Source organism: Lissotriton helveticus, chromosome 1_1 (assembly GCF_964261635.1).
Source record: "Lissotriton helveticus chromosome 1_1, aLisHel1.1, whole genome shotgun sequence".
Lineage (NCBI taxonomy): Eukaryota > Metazoa > Chordata > Amphibia > Caudata > Salamandridae > Lissotriton > Lissotriton helveticus.
Genome location: NC_136057.1, coordinates 1,456,985,097 through 1,457,005,568, shown reverse-complemented (window position 1 = coordinate 1,457,005,568; position 20,472 = coordinate 1,456,985,097). Strand labels below are relative to the sequence as shown.

The window sequence follows — 20,472 nt, the reverse complement described above, 5'->3', positions numbered from 1 at the left end:
GTTCCTTTTTTATTATGTAAAGATTTTATGTGCCACTTGTCTGGTTTTTGTTATATGTCTCTTTATGTACACCAGCATTATTTGTCTTGAGCGCAGTTGTTTTTAATGATTTTAAATAATAAATATTCTTTGTGATACTGATTACGTTGTTCCATAGGCTTTTCCTCTTTATCCTATTTTTCTCCTTCTATTTCTTTCTGAGTTAGACCACGTACAATTTGGAAGGTGTTTTTGCTTTCCCTGAACCTGGTGTTGAACCAGATGGCCTGTGTCAGTGCGCCTGATGGAGGATCTCCTCATTGGGGTGAGGGTGTTGGTGCAGTCGTCGATCCATTGTCTGAAGTTGTGGGCTGCTGCGTCGGTCTCGGAGTGCTCGGGTGGAGGATCACGGGCGAGTGCGGTGATGAGCTGGTCTTCGGTGACTTTTTTCCAGTTGCGGTGTGGGATATGTTGCGGTTGGTTGTGAGCGGTGTGTTTCTCAAAGGAGAAGTGGATGCAGTGGTGGTCGGTCAAGTAGAGTTCCATGGTGTGGCTGAAAGTGACATGATCACTGGCGGAGAAGAATGTAAGGATAACATGAGCCTTAGGCACATAATCTTCCAGCTTTGGCGCTTGTGCTTGTTTGTGGTACCCTTTGATTCTTGAAATCCATTTTGGTCCTAACGGTGAAGATATTCATTATAGGACCGGGCATAATAGTATAAATCGCACACTAGGAGTGTAAGGAATTAAGGATCTGTATTTTGTAGTGCCATAATCAGGGCTTTTAGTTCTGTCAGCTGCGTTTTACAGTTCCTTAGGGACTGTGTGTGTGTTTTTTTCAGGACTGAACTTTCCTTCACACATGTGCCCCTTTACGATTGCGCACACAGCGGAATACTGTAGATGTGTCCCTACTGCGGGTTGAGCTGATCCAGTGATATAACTGATGTATTCATATCGATCTAGAGGCATTATTTCATTCGGCAGAGGATATTCTTTTTCGTACTGAAGAAATGCTTATGTTTGTAGTCTAGAATCAAATCTGTAGTCTAGATCTGTGATAGAAGATTGTGGAGTGGTGTGGCTCACTGGTTAGAGGCTGCAGACCCGGAAGCAGAGAATGGCCCGGGACCAGGGTTCAATTCCCGACGCGGCGGGGTCGTGGACCAGGGTCAACGGACTCGATAATTCTCGCCTCGGTGCCTACTCTAACCAGGGATCACACTCGGCAACTCTGGGCATTAAGCTTGCCTCATCTCTACAACGGCCCCCCACAAGTCGCCGGGGATGCCTGGTTTCACCTTGGAGATACCCAGTAAGGGACCATCTCACAGGGAAAACCAGGACGGGTTCCCCAGCAGTCTCCAGTGCCACGATACTCCGGCAAGGAGTTGCAGTGCGCTTTACAAGTACACCCACATTTACATTTACATTTACATCTGTTACAGTAACAGAGTTAGCCCATTGAATTAATTGTGGATGCAATGCTTTAGCATTTGGACCGCTTGCTTTGGTAACGGTGTATAAGGTCGTTACTGGGGTAACTATAATTATTAGTTTACCCTGAGCCAGTGCTCTCTCTCACTACAGCAGTCTGTACTGCTGTGAGAACTTTCTCAGTGAGTGTAAAACGCATTTCAGCGTTTGTGTACAAATGTGATTGTATGCAATGGGTACCGTATCACCCTAATTGAAGGTAATATAGGTATACCCGGTTGGTCAAGCAACTACGCAGATTACAAGCTAAGTCGAGTTTACATGTGTGTGCAAATGTTTGGAAGCTATCATGTCAGCTTGTAAGAAACTTAAAATGTTGTATGTTCCGGTGATCAATTGCTGATTGAAAAATCAGGTCGGATTAAGTCGTAGAACGGCATTACTCATTCTGCATAATCCAAAATGTATGTTCTGCAAAATGTAAAAATTCTAAAATGGATTGTAGACTTTTCAGAGTTGGTCGAGGTTGGAGAAGTGCACATTTTTCTAAAAAATGTGCTGCCAGGCTTTTACCTTCACTTGACAACTTGTATCCTAGAAATAGGACATTAATGTGGGCAATTTTCGATTTTTTAAAAATTGAATTTGTAACACAGGTGAGCAAACCTTAGAATTATGATGTTCACTGTATCCAAGTGTTCCCTTTAAGTCATCGTCCATCAGATAAATATCATCTACGTAGGACTATGCCTCCTCATCAAAATTTTGAAGTAACTCTCTGTCTTCCTGAAAACAGCCCGGGACTATTCTTATACCCCTCCTGGTGGTAAACGTCAGAAGTATTGCTTATACCATAGTGCTGAGAATGCTGTCAAGTATCAGCTTCCTGGTGCTATATTTTGGCAAAAAAAAAAAACATTTGCGATATCAAGTGTTGTTTTGTATTTCTTCTCCACAATGTTAATCATTAGTGTAACACTATGTGCATTTTGTACTGTAAACATGCGTGAGGAAGTGTTCAAGTGTCTGTAGTCCAAGAAATGTATGAATTATCTGGTTTCATTACGGGAAACAAGGGATTATTCATTGAAGAGGTGCAATTTTCTATTACACCTTGGTATTCAAGTTATTCTAGTATTTCCCTAACTTGTTTTTTAGCTTCATTTTTCATTGGGTATTGTCTCTGAGGTTGAGAAACTGATTTTAATGGGATTTCGTGATTAGGAGACTCATCATCCCACCCAACATGATTTCGGTATAGTGCTAGCTCCCACTCCTGGGTGTATGAATGTTTATCTGATTCTGGAACGAGTTCAGAGAAAGCCAGCAAAATTACTGTTTCTACCATTGGGCCCTCCATTACAAACTCAGGTGGACAATCCTTTTCACCCAAAAAGAATATTGTAACCATAAGTGTAAAAAACTAGGTCAGGGACAATCAATATTTGCCCGGCGGTATTGCCTCTTTAACCCACAAAATATTAATTAATGAAGAGGCAGGCGCTGGAGACTGGAAGGCAGGAAACAAGGTTTATTCTCTCCGGAGGAGAACACATCAGTTCAGACAGCCAGTATCGTCACGAGGTGCTCTAACCGCATCTCTGAGGCCTGGCCTCTTATACACATTTTCATGATCTTTATTGCAGGTAACACGTTCTTGTAATGCTTTGAAGTATGAAAGGACATCCTCTGAATCTCCCCTTCAGGCCCGTTCCCACACACATTTACAATTGAAGTCCCCACCCCGGTCACAATAGGTGATGATTATCGCGCAGCTGGACATTCCGCCGATTCACGGAATGTGTGGGGTTGATCGGATATCATAGGGTGGGGGCTTTGATCAATTCGAGGGTCCTTTAATTGGGGGAAGCTTCCTACTGTACGGGGGGGGCAATAAACAGTATCCGCAGAGCTAGGTGGCGGCCTGGGAACGAGGAAGACAAACGGGCACACAGGAAAAAGGGGGTTTGTATCAAAGGGCCTGGGACCATGAAAGGAATGAAGGGAGGTGTCGCGCTGGGAACAGGATGGGGTTCTGAGGCAGAGCTGCGCTGAAGAGGGGTTTATGACCCAAGGCATGTGCGAGCGGGGGTTTGTCAGCGTGCGGGCTTTGTGAGGGCGAAGGGCTATGCTGGGGGCCAGTGGCGTGCAGAGGGTGGTTCTGATCGAGGCACCTAAAATGGCGGGTGCGCACGACAAAAAGTGTGGCATCAGGGGAAAAGGCAAGATGGCGCAGATAATGTTTACCAAACCGTACTAATTTTCCACAGTCCTCCCTTTAACATATCCAAGACATCTTGCTGGCCTATTTCCTATCCATGTCTACTGTGGCGGTCATAAGTAAAGAAGTAGGAACCCAGGTGAAGGAGCTATAAACATTACATTTAAAATCTTTCGTCTTAGGAGGCGGGTCTATCGATAAACTCGTTTGCAGGAAAGTCATAGTAATGCAATATCGGACAAAAACGATTCTGTAGTGAGAGCATTGAGTACATTTCATAGATACTTATAGTCATTCGGAATGTGAACTGATAGGTTATTACATATGTAAGTTCTGTTCATATTTGGTTGGAGCATAATCAATACAACGGTGGCTGGGAGAGAAATGAGACGTAGTAAAAACAATAATCAGGGGTGTCATTGTTCGAAGGGGAGGTCCTATTGTCATGGACCATTAGTGAGTTCTCAGCATTCTTTGTCGTCTTCTGTTGGCACGGTGGAGCTATGAGTCCAGCTCTATTCTAGGCTCCGCGTTGCAGGGCATGACCTTTTCCTCGCTTTCCTGGTCAAAAAGGTCCTTTTCGCCCTGTGTCCTTTTGAGTCGATTGTCAAAAAGTTCAGGTGGAAGAAGTGTGTGTGTGTAGTCCTTAGGGTAGGTCGGAGAAAAAGGGGGATGGAGCAGGGCCAGATCGGGAACAGACCAGGGGGACGGAAAATTTTAGGTAGGCGGGCTCATGACCGAGTTCAGAGAGCGGGGACTTTTCGGCACACGTTGAACATCAAGCAGGGGCATCAGGTCAGCCCTTTCCTCTCATTTTGTCGGAAACAGTGCCTTGTCCTGCGACTCCTTACTGTTGCGGTCTCGCCTTGGCCAGTGTCGCAGATGTTCCACGATCTGTAGTCAGGCCGCGTGCTCCCACATCCGGTCTCTCTCTCCTCCGACAGTGGTACCCTTAAATGAGTTTGAAAAGACAGTCTTTAGAGAATTGGCAGAGGAAGGTAATCACATAAGTCTATTTCTCTCCCAGCTCCAAGCAATGAGAAACATCCGTTACATTGGGGTTCACAACCAACATATAAATAATTGATGATGGGCTTGTTGGATTTCCTATAACTTTCCTTCGTAACTATTTCTTTGGTGTTTGTTGGTGTTACATTCATTGTCGTGGTACGAGATCTGGTACCTACTCATTGCATTTTGTGTATAACAGTTACGTCAGTTCTTCTGACAGAGACCCACCTTCCTAGTACGAGCCTTACAAAGCTATACCGTTCTCCAGGGCTTTATATTTTTCGAAAAAGTGCAACGTGCTATCACCATGGTCTGATAGGTATCTTTCTGAGGGACGAACATAGGCTAAACAATTTTCCATTCCATCAATGCATCCTACCTTTCAGCTAAACATTTTACTTTCAACAGGGTTCATTGCAACGATTTCTTCATTTCGGTCTAATCTTAACTTTGAAAACATCATTCTAGATCCTACATAGCCTCTTACAACCTGACTACTTCATTAAAAACCGGGGTCTTATGGAAAACAACTAAGGACATAGCAAACTGTGGTGAGGGACTATTGTCTTGCTTTGTGTCATGAGGGCGTTATCTAGCAGAAGGTCACAGTTCGGTTGGTAAGCGTTCAGTGACATTTCTCGAATTCTAAACTCCGTAGCTTGCTCATCAACAAATCATTTCTAGGAACAACGGCTGGCCTGTGTTAGTCGTAAGTCGACCCATCTCTTACAACCGGGGGTGAGGGACAGTTTAAAACTCTCGTCCGGGGCAGCTGATACAAAACTGAGGGTGTTCTGGGAAGATGGGGATGTTTCGATCACCTTTACTGTTTGGGTATTGAGACAATTTGGGACAGGGAAGGTCGCGTTATCTGAGGCATTTTATTATCATAGAAGCCACTGACATGTAGTTCCCTTATTACGGGTCAGATTGGGGAACCTCAGTCGTCTTACCTGTCCTTTCCCTTTTGGCCAATTCTAGGTTTCCTCAATTTTTAGCAGAAAGGAGAGGTAGTGACACGGCATCAGGGTGATTTTATTTAAGACAAATTTTGTGCAAATACTTGCGGTATTTGGAGCCAATTGGGTGGTGCACCAGGGGTGGCGGTTTTCCAATTAGGTGCTAGTCGTTCGGGAGAGTGAGAGTGTGGAAGAGAGAGAGAGAGAGAGAGAGAGAGAGAGAGAGAGAGAGAGAGAGAGAGAGAGAGAGAGAGAGAGAGAGAGAGAGAGAGAGAGAGAGAGAGAGAGAGAGAGAGAGAGAGAGAGAGAGAGAGAGAGAGAGAGAGAGAGAGAGAGAGAGAGAGAATAGTACACGTGCGACATTGGGGGTGGCAGTGTATTAAGATAGGCTATTCAGCGCTTTACACAACATAAGACATTACGGGTCTGTGTTAGAATTTCGAAAGCATGCAGTTTGGGACGGACGAGCATTAGGCCGGGTACAGGGGACATGCATTGAGTAAAAGACACCATTGTATCGCACTTCTCGCACTCTCGGTCCTTCGACCAGTCAAGTCAGCGCCTCAGTCGCACAAAAACATTTTCTCATAGTTTCAGACATACGTGACACGTGCCCATTCACGCAACACGGATTAGGGGTGACCGTGTTTCATCATATCATACAACTTATTGGCTCTTTCGTTACAAGAGCAGTTTGTGGGTGTGCTTAGGTGCCACCTTGCAGCGTTAGTCCGCTTCATGTATCAGACATGGCGAGGCTTCAGATCTTCACCATACCTTGGTCGTGATTTCCGGTGTAACCTGTAGAGGGAGGAAAAGAGGGGAAGGGAGGGGGACAACATTCGAGCATATCAAATGCATGGGTACGAAAGTCCTTTACTTACCTCATACTCGTCTTATCTCCTCGGGATAGAATCCCTGGGGTCTTGGTTTCTGAAGCCAGGGGGGGGGGCAGTGTGTCCTTATAGGCCGTATGTAGGGAAACGTTAAAAAAATCTGAAGTACTTAGTGCGAGGTATCTAGTTGGTAGGTGTATCTAGCCATCGGGGTCCTTAAATCTTTTTCAACGCTGTGATGTTCTAAGGCATATCAGTTCTTCAGCCAACTCTGTTCCCTAGTACCTCTGAGTGCCGTACCTTTATAACATTCTATTATTTACACCGCTTCACTTTACCCGTCCTCAGAAGTCGAGGTCCTTCTCCATGCGTTAGTTCCTGAGCCAGTCGCATACTTGGAGGCAGAGTATCGTGTCTTAGATTCGATCCTCCATCTGGGGCTGAGCAACCATCTTCTAATAACCTTAAAAAGAGAACAAAGCAGGGTGCACAGAAAAACTCTCCCGCTGATCCCACATTTAAAAAAACATGCAATACCTGTTCATAGTTTGGAAAACCTTTATTTGCACAATCGTTCAGCATGTAGATATGAGAGTGTAATCGTATTTGGCCGGACATGGCGACGGCTGAAGCACGTATAGTAAGGGGGGTATTTTGCAGCATTAAAAACATTAAAAAGGGTTTATTTAGTCATTTGCAGGGAACTAAAAAGGTCTATCAATAGGTGAGGGATCAAGGAGCATTCATTTCATAATTGGAAGCACAGTCAGGCTAGTTGTAATCAAATTTCCTATAGGCATACCGTGGGCGTGTGTTACCAGCGAGGTTATGTATCGGCTACAATAATATCATAATAAATCGTACATTGAAAACAACATTTTTCACGGGGTCCTTTTATATGTTCGTCGAGTGAACCCTCCCTCGTTTTCGTCAAGTGTACAAAGGATCATATATATATCTCAGAATCTCAGAACATCGAGTCTTTTTAGCTAAAAAAACCACGAGGCGTTCGTAAGTTTTCATTGATACCGGCGCCATTTTGGGCGGGGCCGGGTTAGTCCGGAAGTAGCATCAGGGAAAAATGTTTCCTACAACCGGCGGTTGGACCAGAGTCCTTTTCGGCAGTTCAAAAAAATTCATGCTAACAGAAGGGGTGGCTATGTCGTGGTTATTTCGTTAGCGACCAAGGCAGTTGTTCCTCACCGGAAGCCTGCAGGGGCCGAGGGCTCCGGGGACTTTTGTAGAATCTTCAAGGCTGTGGAGATGCTGTCGGAGGTGGGGGCTCGTGCCCCAGTGGGCAAGCGTCCGAGTTACATTGCTGGTCAAAGTTACTCTAGCGGCCTAGACCCGCCTTCCAGGGGGCCCAGACGCCATTTTGAGGCCCCTGCAGCAGCCGCCCTTCGTCGAGTCTGCAAGAGTGGAAGAGACCTTTTTTTGGGGTGAAAAGAGTGGAACTCCGTATCGTGGGAGCAGGACATTCGGCTAGGGTGCAGCTGTGATGCCCCCACCGGGGGGGGCGAGGGAGACTCGTTCGCGCCGTCTCCCTCTCCCGGTGCACTCCACGCTGCCCTCTTTCATGGGCATGCATGACGGCCACTCCACATCCCGTGCTCCACAAATCCCAAGTCCTGTGCTGCGGAAGTATGGTCACCTGCGGTGCATGCCCTGTGCTGCGCAAGTATGGGCGCCGCCATTGCATGTCCTGTGCTGCGCAAGTATGGGCGCAGCCGTTGCATGTTCGGTGCTGCGCAAATATGGGCGCCGCTGTTGTATGTTCGGTGCTGCGCAAATATGGGCACCGCTGTTGTATGTTCGGTGCTGCGCAAGTATGGGCGCCGCCTGGCTGGAGGATTTCGGTGCCGGGCCGGGGGCTGGGAAACCTCCTATCCAGGGAGGTGGGAGAGGCCCGTCCGCGTCGCCTCTCCCTCCCAGCCCAACCTGGACCAATTTCAGCGGAGGTATTTGTGATGGCCGGACTGGGGCTGGGAAACCTCCTATCCGAGGAGGTGGGAGAGGCTCGTTCGCGTCGCCTCTCCCTCCCAGCCCACCCCACGAAGAAGAGGATGGGACAGCCATTTCATGCCGGGCCCGTGGTGCCTCCTGGACATCCCACTGGCGATTCGATCGATGGCTGTCAGCAGGCCCCGCCCCACACGTGCTGTGTGTTTCACTTTCCGGATGGGCGTGACCGGTGACCTGCTGCATTTCGGGAACTGCCGGAGTGGGGGTAGGTATTTTGTTTGGACAGGCATGTCTGGGTAATGGGGGGTTGTCTATGCAGGCCTGTAATTGCTTTTTTCACAGAGTGGGGGAGCAACAGAGAGTAATCAGTCCCATTGCACTCGAAGTTTGAGTTCATTAATGGAATGTATACTAATCTGTCCAAGACTACCCTGTGTATTGTTTCTGTAAGTTATCCGAAAAGGGTGGCCTTTTTTTGTGTTAGGGAACAGTAGCGGTAGTACGGGGTTCGTCACTGGGTAACTTAGAGCTAGACTGGGTTTCTTGTCTTAGCGTTGTTCGATCTATGAGGACTCGAACATGTCGTTGAAATCGGTCTGGCGAAATCTGTGCCATCGGGCATAATCAAACGTGGTGGTTCTATCTGGCCTGTCCATGTCAGTCTGATTCATCTTTGTCTCGCGCCTTTTCCCTTTCTGCCGGCCTGTTATTCCTGTCGGCCCTCTGCTCCTACCCTTGTTCAGTAGAGTCGGGCATTGGGCTTTCCAGTGCCCGGAACATTTACAAAAAGCACATTGGTTTTGCCCTAAGTCTGGTCGTCCTGTGCGTAGTGTCGGGGGATTACTTTCGGGTCGTTGTGTCCTGGGGTTGTCCTGTCGATATATTCCTTTACCTACTCTGTCCTCGTCTCTTTTCTTTCGTTGCATTGCTTCTTTGCGCCACATACCGAGACTGTCGAGCATAATAGGCGTTGTCTTATTACTACAAAGGGCTATTTCTAACGTTTCTATTTTGTCAAGATCGAATGATCCTATCAGTGGCCACTGTTTCTCTTGATTTTCTTTGGTATACCTGTGCCACAGCTTACTATAGGCTATGGTAACTAATCCATAGTTTGTGAACATGTCTTTATTAGGGGTGCCTTCCAGCGGAGCTAGATGGTCCACCTCTAATAAACGGTCCGGGCTGAACCAACTACCAATCAGTGGGGAGAAGACAGACATGACGGCTCACAACGAGGACAAAAAGTCAGCACTGCCTATCTTATCACTGCGTGCAAAGACTAGACAGAATATTTCTATTCTACGTTGTTTGCAGGCAGTGAATACCTCATGAACCAATATCAAAACAATTAATAAACAACCAGTGGGGAGAATAAGTAGGCCCGCAAAAGGTCTGCGTCCTCTACCCTTTCACTATCTGCAAAGGGGAACCTGTTCTTTCCTGTTTGCAGACAGAGAATCTCCAGAAAACAATCCGCGAACAGTAGCTCGGGGTCAAAAACAGTTAATCAGTGTGGGAGAGGGAATCTCCCGAAAACAATCCGTGAACAAATAATCAATCAGTGGGGGAGAAAGATAGGCACGCTGGCTGCGTTACCTATCCTTCACTGTTTGCAAAGAGAAAGAGCCTGTTGTTTCTCCGTGTGCAGACAGTGAATCTCCAAATAAGTCAACAAAGAGTAATACTAGTATTTTCCGAACCATTAAACAATCATTTCGCAATTCGTCGTGTTTACACGACCTTACCCGGACCGTATGGACAGTTTCTTGTCTTCCGAATCCAGCGCCCGATCGTCCTCTTTTCCTCGCGGCACTCCTGATGGTTCCCAGTCAGGACCGTAGATCACTCGAGAGAGGTCTGTTCGGAACCAGTGAAGTTCGGATGATCGGCTGCCAGACGAGGGTCTATTGGGCAAGAGCTCTCCCGATCGTTGCAGTCGTTCACTCTGTCGTCAGGACCTCTCCCACTGGATCAACGTGTCGCTGATGGGCCCCACGCTTGGGACGCCAATTGTAAAAAACTAGGTCAGGGACAATCAATATTTGCCCGGCGGTATCGCCTCTTTAACCCACAAAATATTAATTAATGAAGAGGCAGGCGCTGGAGACTGGAAGGCAGGAAACAAGGTTTATTCTCTCCGGAGGAGAACACATCAGTTCAGACAGCCAGTATCGTCACAAGGTGCTCTAACCGCATCTCTGAGGCCTGGCCTCTTATACACATTTTCATGATCTTTATTGCAGGTAACACGTTCTTGTAATGCTTTGAAGTATGAAAGGACATCCTCTGAATCTCCCCTTCAGGCCCGTTCCCACACACATTTACAGTTGAAGTCCCCACCCCGGTCACAATAGGTGATGATTATCGCGCAGCTGGACATTCCGCCGATTCACGGAATGTGTGGGGTTGATCGGATATCATAGGGTGGGGGCTTTGATCAATTCGAGGGTCCTTTAATTGGGGGAAGCTTCCTACTGTACGGGGGGGGCAATAAACAGTATCCGCAGAGCTAGGTGGCGGCCTGGGAACGAGGAAGACAAACGGGCACACAGGAAAAAGGGGGTTTGTATCAAAGGGCCTGGGACCATGAAAGGAATGAAGGAAGGTGTCGCGCTGGGAACAGGATGGGGTTCTGAGGCAGAGCTGCGCTGAAGAGGGGTTTATGACCCAAGGCATGTGCGAGCGGGGGTTTGTCAGCGTGCGGGCTTTGTGAGGGCGAAGGGCTATGCTGGGGGCCAGTGGCGTGCAGAGGGTGGTTCTGATCGAGGCACCTAAAATGGCGGGTGCGCACGACAAAAAGTGTGGCATCAGGGGAAAAGGCAAGATGGCGCAGATAATGTTTACCAAACCGTACTAATTTTCCACATAAGTCAGATTCTCCCAAAAGAGACCCTTAACTGTCCTGGGCATGTCTTCCTCCATGTGGAGTGTAATTTCGTATAAACGATGAGAGACACTTACCCTTGTATCAAGTGTTTCCACTGTGATATGCTCACTCTGCACTACTTGAGCCAGATAATCCATCAGGTTCTGGCAAGCTATTGTGACTTCTGCAGCGCTGTCCAGCATCATCACTGCCCATTCCCCGTTCAGAAGCAGAGTCCACAGCAGCCTGTGCATGTCTTACTTTGATCTCAGCTCCCTTTTTCTTTTTTTTAATGGGGTTACAAATCCTTTGTTTGTCTTCCTTAAGGATGTAGTCTGAAGTGCGATGTGTCTCCCTTTTTGGCTTTACGTGCTCTTCTGATTTGCACTCTGACCGTCCACCTCTTTCCGAATGCATAGCGGATGAATCCTGAAGGAATGAGAGGAACGTGTATCAGTATCCTTATACCGGTCAGGCTTTCTAATATTATCACAGTTTCTCAGGTTATATTTTTTATCTTGGGTTCTTGTTTAGGAGACCCACCCTGTGAACATGTTTTATTTTGTTTATTTTTTGTTTATTATCCCACTTCTTCTTGGAAGAATAGGGGGCTTGCTTTGAGTTTACCCTTTCAGAATTACCCTAAACCATTAGTTTCCCAGGCCTGGCTCCTAAATTATCTTTACCCAGCATAGCATAGGTTTAGCCAATAATTTTAGGTAATTCTCACTCTTGCTGTGCAGGAGTGAGTTACTCTAGGCGGTGGTGTATAGCCAGCGTGACTGCCTCCCCATTTATGTTACCTAACAATATAGAGGATACTGTGTCAAAGTTCCCTACCAGTTTCATCTCTACGTTCAGGGCTGGTGCTGCCCTGTACTCATTATGTACTTGTTTCAGTAACTCAGGTAGAACTGATGTTGAAGGGGTAACATGTGTTCTGGTATAAACGGCAGCGAAGACTGTACCCCAAGTGGTACAATCTTCTACCGCAGCAGCCATCTCTATTGGCAAGCAAATTGCTAATATTCTGTGTTCTGCCTGCGGGCCCATATGGGTAAAAACTGATTTAAGCTGACCAATTTTCTGTGCTATCCAGATGGGATTTGCTCCTGACTGGTGTCCGCCCTGATTTCTTTGGAGGTGGACGCTCCCCACGACCCCTGCTCCCACCTGGGTATCGTATCTCGCTGCACTCTGCTGCCTATTTACCCTGCTCATAACTACTTACTCTGGTGCCTGCGCTGCACGCTGCAATCTGCTGCCGAATCATTTATTATTTATTTACTACTGTAACTTAATTTAATTCCTCCTGGAACCTGCGCTGCTCGCATTTCCTCTTCAGCTGCATCCGACATAATTTAGAATACTCTGAGCTGCTGTGGTGTGGCGCTCGCTCTGTGTGCCCTCATTGACTCGCATTGCCTCCGCATTAATTAATTACTGTGCACAGCCTGTCCCGGTTCAGAATCGCCAGCCATTTTTGTTGTTGTTGAATAGGAGCCCGGCCCCTCCAACAGGATCCCGCCTCCCAGCTGATCCCCCCTCCCACTAAGTGCCTTGACCCGCTCCGTCCTTTGTTTGCGCTGTGTCCGCCCTGATTTCTTTGGAGGTGGACGCTCCCCACGACCCCTGCTCCCACCTGGGTATCGTATCTCGCTGCACTCTGCTGCCTATTTACCCTGCTCATAACTACTTACTCTGGTGCCTGCGCTGCACGCTGCAATCTGCTGCCGAATCATTTATTATTTATTTACTACTGTAACTTAATTTAATTCCTCCTGGAACCTGCGCTGCTCGCATTTCCTCTTCAGCTGCATCGGACATAATTTAGAATACTCTGCGCTGCTGTGGTGTGGCGCTCGCTCTGTGTGCCCTCATTGACTCGCATTGCCTCCGCATTAATTAATTACTGTGCACAGCCTGTCCCGGTTCAGAATCGCCAGCCATTTTTGTTGTTGTTGAATAGGAGCCCGGCCCCTCCAACACGATCCCGCCTCCCAGCTGATCCCCCCTCCCACTAAGTGCCTTGACCCGCTCCGTCCTTTGTTTGCGCTGTGTCCGCCCTGATTTCTTTGGAGGTGGACGCTCCCCACGACCCCTGCTCCCACCTGGGTATCGTATCTCGCTGCACTCTGCTGCCTATTTACCCTGCTCATAACTACTTACTCTGGTGCCTGCGCTGCACGCTGCAATCTGCTGCCGAATCATTTATTATTTATTTACTACTGTAACTTAATTTAATTCCTCCTGGAACCTGCGCTGCTCGCATTTCCTCTTCAGCTGCATCCGACATAATTTAGAATACTCTGAGCTGCTGTGGTGTGGCACTCGCTCTGTGTGCCCTCATTGACTCGCATTGCCTCCGCATTAATTAATTACTGTGCACAGCCTGTCCCGGTTCAGAATCGCCAGCCATTTTTGTTGTTGTTGAATAGGAGCCCGGCCCCTCCAACACGATCCCGCCTCCCAGCTGATCCCCCCTCGCCCCTCCCCCTCCACTATCCTCATATGACCGAATCATTTGCGCGCAGCGTCCACGTGCAGCGTTCGCGCCCCAGTTGCGCCGAAGGTGCGCCAAAGGTAAGCCCGTCTGCGCCCGTCCGCGCCTGGACCGTGACCAGCGCCAGACCCCCTGCCCTACGCCGCTCCCAACCCCCCAGAGTAACCTATGATGCCACTACCCTCCTCGCCTTCAACGCAGGACACACCCCACTATGCTGCGTAGCTACCCCAGGACGTACCCACGGCCCATTTTCTTGCCTCTCCTGTAAGTTCAACTGCTTCAGGACCCTCACCAAACACACTTCCTCCACACTCAGCTCCGAACCCAACGACTTGAAATGCATCCTACTGAACACCCGCTCGGTCCACAGACACGCAACCGAGCTCTGGGACCTAATCGACACTGTGTCACCTGACATCGCCTTCCTCACTGAAACTTGGATGAACGCATCTTCTGCCCCAGACATCGCCATAGCCATACCGGACACTTACAAGATCATTCGAAAAGACCGCACCATTAAAAAAACTGGAGGAGGCATCGCCATCGTCCATAGAAACACCATCAAAATCACAACCAGCTCTGACGACAATCTTGCAACCGCCGAACACCTCCACTTTCAGATCCACACTGACCCCAGGACCACCCTTAGAGGAACCCTCATTTACAGGCCCCCAGGCACCCGATCTCAATTCAGCGACGACATCACTGACTTCATCAGCCCACACGCCCTCGCCTCCGAGAACTACATTCTTCTAGGAGACCTCAACTACCACCTTGACAACATTCTCGACAACAACACCACCACCCTCCTGGACAACCTGTCCAATCTCGGACTCAAACAACTTGTTGACACCCCCACTCACACAGCCGGACACACGCTCGACCCTATCTTCACCTCCAGCAAGCACATCTCCTTCGATCACACTACTGCTCTCCACTGGACGGATCACAGCTGTGTTCACTTCAGCTACAAAACAACCCTGACCCACAACCGTCCACAACCCATTCCCCGAAGAAATTGGAACAAAATCACCACCGACCAACTCCTCGCATCCCTCAGCCAAAACCCTCCCACCCTAACAACGGATCCAGACCAAGCGGCCACAAACCTCAGGCAATGGATTACACACAGTGCGGACGAACTAGCACCCCTGAAAAAACACCAGTTGAAATCATTCAGCAAAAAGGCTCCCTGGTTCAATGATGACCTTAAAAAATCCAAGAAGACATGCCGCACCCTGGAGAAGAATTGGAGAAAAGAACCAACCTCAGACAACATGACCTCCCTCAAGACAGCCACCCGCAAACACCACCAACTGATTCGATCCGCCAAGAAATCAGCATTTAAGGACCGTCTCGACAACAATTCTCATAACAGCAAGGAACTCTTCAATATCGTCAAAGAATTCACCAACCCTCCCGCAGCATCCAACGACATCACTAACTCTCAAGACCTCTGCAATGCGCTATCCTCCTTCTTCTACAACAAAATTGCCGACATCCACAACAAAATTGCCGACATCCACAACAGCTTCAAGAACACTCCCAATGACCAACTCACCCCACCCCCTTCTGATCCCACCCCTCCAACTAACTAACTCAATTCCTGGAACCCAATCACCATGGAAGATACCATTCGCCTCATGAACTCAATCCACTCTGGCTCACCTTCTGACCCCTGCCCCCACTACATCTTCAACAAAGCTGACTCCATCATCGCTCCCCAACTCCGCGATGTCATCAACTGCTCCTTTAACTCAGCCACCTTTCCAGAAATATGGAAACACGCCGAACTCAGCGCCCTTCTAAAAAACCAACAGCAGACCCCTCAGAACTGAAAAACTACCGACCCATCTTCCTCCTCCCTTTCCCGGCCAAAGTCATCGAGAAAGCCGTCAACAGCCAACTCGCAGCCTTCCTTGAATCCAACAACTCCCTGGATCCCTCACAGAACGGCTTTCGAGCCAAACACAGCACCGAGACCGCCCTCATTGCGGCGACCGACGACATCCGAGCACTCCTGGACAACGGTGAAACAGTGGCCCTCATTCTACTCGACCTCTCCGCCGCCTTCGACACTGTCTGTCACAACACCCTCATACAACAACAACATCGGCATACAAGGAAAAGCCTTGGACTGGATCATCTCGTTCCTAGCCGGAAGAACACAGAGAGTCCGACTCCCCCCGTTCTACTCAGAGCCCACCGAAGTCATCTGCGGCGTACCTCAAGGCTCCTCACTCAGTCCCACCCTCTTCAACGTCTACATGAGTCCCCTCGCCTCCATCGCACGTCGACACAACCTCAACATCATCTCCTACGCCGACGACACCCAGCTGATACTTTCCCTCACCAAAGACCCCAACACTGCCAAGAACAACCTTCACGAAGGTATGAAAGAAGTAGCCGAATGGATGAAACAGAGCCGCTTAAAACTCAACTCAGACAAAACGGAGGTGCTCATCCTTGGATCCTCCCCCTCAGCTTGGGACGACTCTTGGTGGCCTTCCGCTTTGGGATCAGCGCCCACACCCACTGACCATGCACGTAACCTTGGCTTCATTCTAGACTCCTCTCTCTCAATGTCCAGACAAGTCAACGCCGTATCGTCCTCCTGCTTCAACGTCCTTCGCATTCTCAAAAAGATCTTCCGCTGGATCCCCTTCGAAACAAGAAAGACTGTCACCCATGCACTGGTCACGAGTCGACTGGACTATGGCAACACTCTCTACGCCGGAATTACAACAAAACTGCAGAAAAAGCTCCAGCGCATCCAAAACGCATCAGCGAGACTCATATTAGACATCCCGCGCCAAGAGCACATCACCGGTCACTTAAAAAACCTCCACTGGCTTCCCGTCAACAAAATAATTACTTTCCGCCTTCTTACCCACGCACACAAGGCCCTTTATAATCTAGGACCAGAATGTCTCAACTCCCGACTGTCCTTCTACTATCCCACCCGCCAACTAAGATCATCCATTCAAGCCCTCGCCGCAGTCCCGCGCATCCGAAAAACCACCATGGGTGGCAGATCCTTCTCCTTCCTGGCTGCCAAGACCTGGAACTCTCTTCCCACCCACCTCCGCCTTACTCAGAATCACATCTCCTTCAGAAAAGAACTGAAAACTTGGCTATTCGATAAACAATGAACCCCTCCCTCTAGCGCCTTGAGACCCTATGGGTGAGTAGTGCGCTTTATAAATGCCTGAACTTGAACTTGAACTTCTTCAATTACGACATTCAGCATTTGAGGGCTGATACCTGCAGCAGCTATTTGTGGTTGTGCAGCCTGAGCCGTCCGTGCAAGGTTAATTGTGAGTGTTTGCATAATGTACTGCGTGAGGTTTCTGTAAATGTTTACTAGATTTTTGTATAGTAGTCTTATTTCTGCTGCATTTAGCAAGATAAGGATGAAGTTTATAAGCAGCTAAGACTGGCCAGGTCACACCTTCACTGAGTGGACCACATTTTACATCTTCTACCATATGGGGGAGGGCGCCTTTAAACCAATTTATATGTTCTTGGTAAGTTAACGGTATTTCTATGTCCACATATGGAAAATTTTCCTCTGGTGTTTCATTTTCAGTGTAAGTGTGAAACAATTTTGTGCAAGCATCTGCAGGCGGGAATTTAACCAAAGAGTAGAATACCTCTGTTCTCAAAGCTTCATGTGCCTCAAACACAAAGGTAACGTCCCCACCACTGTTCCCAATAACCTGCACGCCCGCGTGCGGTCGCATTGAAGGCACCCCTAGCGCGCAGTGCTCATTATTTAGCGCGCACATTCTGAGACTGTTCGCACCGCCACTTTTAACATGCGAGCGGCGCGAAAACCCGCCATTTTCTGTTCGCGTTCACGTGCAAATGGCCCTTGCACTTGCTCTATTCCTTTCCTGCCAGTGCACCGCTGCGGGGCTGATTGTGGGCCATTGAGTTAGTATTCATATTAATTGCAGCGCACACAGGCTGCAATTAATATGAATACTACCTCAATGGCCCTCAATCAGCCCCGCAGCGGTGCACTGTTAAGAAAAGGAAACCTGAGTTTCAAACACGACGTGTGCTTTAGCACATGCGGTGTTTAACACTGTGATTTTCTTTTCTTAACAGTGCACCGCTGCGGGGCTGATTGTGGGCCATTGAGTTAGTATTCATATTAATTGCAGCCCGTGTGCGCTGCAATTAATATGAATACAGACTCTGAAGAGAAAGGGAGGAGGTGCCGGTTGGACAGAGGCTCGGAGCGGAAGAGGACGGCGGATCCGAGCAGGGGAAGAGAGGCCGGAGCGGGAGGGGAGGTGCTGCAGAGGCCAAGATCAATCATGGCGAACTCGGGACTGCAGATGCTGGGCTTCGTGCTGGCGCTGCTGGACTGGATCGGGCTGATCGTGCCCACCATCCTGCCCCAGTGGCAGATGAGCTCCTACGCCGGGGACAGCATCATCACGACCATCGCCGTCAACCAGGGGCTGTGGATGAGCTGCACCATCCAGACCACGGACCAGATGCAGTGCAAGGTGTAAGACAGCATCCTGGCGCTGTCCGGTTCTCTGCAGGCCACGCGAGCGCTGATGGTTTCATTGTGGTGTCCGCTGTGGGCATGAAATGTACCAAGTGTGGTGAAGACGAGAAGGTGAAGAAGGCACGCATCGCCATGACCGGGGGCATCGTCTTCCTGCTGGGAGGTCTGGCTGCTCTGGTTGCATGTTCATGGTACGGCAACACGATTGTGCAGGACTTCTACAACCCCTTCAATCCCAGTCAACACCAAATATGAGTTTGGATCTGCAATCTTCATTGGCTGGGCAGGGTCGTTGCTGGTGGCCCTCAGCGGTGCTCTGCTCGCTTGCTCTTGCCCAAGGAAGTCTGGGTCCACAGGCCGCAAGTACCCCAAATCGAAGGCAGCAAAGGCACAAGTGCTTTTGCAATCCCTTGTGTATCATAATGCAGATGTTGCAGATGGTCATATGGTTGGATAATGCTTCCAGGATTGGGTTATATAAATGAAAATGCGAGACATCAGCTAAACAATACATGTGTGCTCCATACAGTCCATGAGCATCAGTACATTAATAGATTAATAAAGTGGAAATGCGTGTGACTATGAGGAAAATGTATCTGATTAAAAGCCCTGAAGTTACATTAGAGCTAATGGACAGAGGGATAGCCAAACATTAAGACTGCAAGAGAGAGGAGTGGGGAATAAAGGCACAAGTGTAAACATGAGTGAGGGATACATATAGAGACGAGATGTAATGTGAAATGTGTTAAGAAGACAGAGATGAGAAATAGAAAGGAAGTGATTCGAAAATATTAGGAGTATTATAAAGGCCTGAGGGAGAAATTCGATAAAAAGTGAAGGATCAAGAGACACGAGAGGATAGGAATTGACATGTCCTTCAAAGGAATATAGAGATTCTGAAGAATAGTTGGTGACAGCGAGCGAAATCAAGAAATTAACTTTGAGGACAAGACGGGAAACCATGCTCCATTCCATTTGTAGGTTTGTCCCACTCTCTATCGTTCGGTCTCTTCTCCCCCCGTACTTACTCCAGGACTAGGCACTTTGTTACAGGGCGAAGGAGGCTCTGGTGTCTCCTTGCTGACTTCTCCCTCCAAATTGTGGCTCGTGAGTCCTTTATTTTGTGTGGGTCAAGCAGATTAATAAAGCATTTGCAATTCAATAGGTCTCGTATATCCGAGAGTTTCAGCTATGAGCATTGTAAAATGACAATGCCTTTTATTTATTTTTTTAAAGTCAACACATAAATAAAAGGCATTGTCATTTACAATACCAGTAGCTCAAACTCGTCGTAAATGTGTGACCTATTGCATTGCAAATTCTTGTTTTATAATGTTGTTCCCAACCTGCTGGAGTCTTGCGGGAGTCAATGCGGCCCCTGTACTCCTGTGGGCCTGAAAATGTTTCAGGATTTGGCCCCAGGGGGTCTCTCTGATATAAAATACTGTATATAATATCTGTTTTAATATTCAGAAATTTGCACACGTACAAGAAGTAATACTTTTAGAATGTCAGAGTTTTCTTTATGTGAAAGAAAGAGTATGCTGATATCTTGGAATAGCTGTGATGATGGGGCACGGAGGGCCTGGAACAATGTAGCCATGCATCACCCCAAAGTTAATAAAATGCTCACTGCCCACATACACGTGCATTTGGAGTTTATATGATTGCATAATATTGCTTGCTATTTCCAGTCCTTATAAATGAGGCATGGTATATAAAGGGCTATACAAAAACACATTATTGTTCCTGCTATTATTATTAGCACACCAGAAGAGGTTAGGCATCAGAGAGAATTGTGGGACAGGTGACAATGAGACAGAAGCCAGGGCGGAGGCAGGCCGATTAGGGAATAAGTACCAAAAGGAGAACCGAGGGTGGAGGGTGAAGCTGGGACAAAGAGGAACTGCGCCGTTGTCGGTAGTAGCTGAGCTCTGGTGGCATGGTGCCACCCCTCCCACAGTATGCCTCACAGCAGCTGGCAGGCCATAGATATCCACCAACACCAGCTCCTTGTGCGCAGACCAGTGACACTGTAACTCCTCTCTCTCTGCCTTCACTTTATGCGCCACCCACTGCCCTAGCCAACCACAGGCGGGGATTTCTCATCCCTGCTGCGGCGACAGCTGTTGTTTCAAAGGAGGCGACAAAGGAGAGAAACCGC

The 20,472-nt window shown here is 48.2% G+C and overlaps 1 protein-coding gene and 1 pseudogene across 1 annotated transcript in view; both read left to right on the top strand.

Annotated features, from left to right (window-relative positions):
* PRPF40B (pre-mRNA processing factor 40B) overlaps positions 1–20,472 on the top strand; it is a 289,560-nt gene that overhangs the window by 28,044 nt on the left and 241,044 nt on the right. The window lies entirely within an intron of this gene.
* Positions 18,109–18,765, top strand: LOC144764231 (claudin-7 pseudogene; annotated as a pseudogene).